We start from the raw sequence: 688 nt of genomic DNA, 5'->3' as shown, positions 1-688 counted from the left end.
TGGTTCCTTTGCCAGTTAAAAGGTGGCGCACCTTTCAGTGGTTCCTTTGCCAGTTAAAAGGTGGCGCACCTTTCAGTGGTTCCTTTGCCAGTTAAAAGGTGGCGCACCTTTCAGTGGTTCCTTTGCCAGTTAAAAGGTGGCGCACCTTTCAGTGGTTCCTTTGCCAGTTAAAAGGTGGCGCACCTTTCAGTGGTTCCTTTGCCAGTTAAAAGGTGGCGCACCTTTCAGTGGTTCCTTTGCCAGTTTAAAAACAGATACTGAAGTATAAATTCTAAGTATCTAAAACCCTAAGGGATAAAAAAGTTCTGTTTAGCCTAAGAGGAAAAGGGAAACGAGGCCTCATCTCTGCTTAAATACTTTATACGATTTTGGAGGTTTGGTGACTTCGTGTTTGTTTCAATGTCAGTGAAAATAAAAAATGCTGGAAACTACTTTGTGCACTTTCCATAAGATTTTCCACCATCCCAGCCTGTGCCATCCAGTGGGTAGTTCTGGGTATGCTGATGATTCTAACAGTATTGTCTTCTCCATCATATGGTTCAATAACAAACATTGTTTTAAAAGTTTTATTTTACATACCACTAGATTATATTGTGGAATGATCTTCCTAACCTCGAAGAGTCAATGACCTCTGTTGTAGTAATGACAGGATACTGTGAATAATCATTTGAATTACATTTAGTCAGAG

General features: G+C 40.3%; 1 protein-coding gene across 2 annotated transcripts in view; it reads right to left on the bottom strand.

The window, feature by feature from the left end:
• Positions 1-552: 552 nt before the first annotated feature.
• Positions 553-688, bottom strand: part of LOC137658137 (kinase D-interacting substrate of 220 kDa-like) — a 35309-nt gene continuing 35173 nt past the window's right edge. For both annotated transcript variants that reach the window (XM_068392821.1, XM_068392823.1), the window contains exon 17: positions 553-688. This exon is cut by the window's right edge and continues 157 nt beyond it. The gene's annotated coding sequence lies outside the window, so the exon portion shown is untranslated.

This window comes from Palaemon carinicauda, chromosome 19 (assembly GCF_036898095.1).
Source record: "Palaemon carinicauda isolate YSFRI2023 chromosome 19, ASM3689809v2, whole genome shotgun sequence".
In the NCBI taxonomy this organism is placed as follows: domain Eukaryota; kingdom Metazoa; phylum Arthropoda; class Malacostraca; order Decapoda; family Palaemonidae; genus Palaemon; species Palaemon carinicauda.
This window is presented reverse-complemented; position numbering and strand designations above follow the sequence as displayed.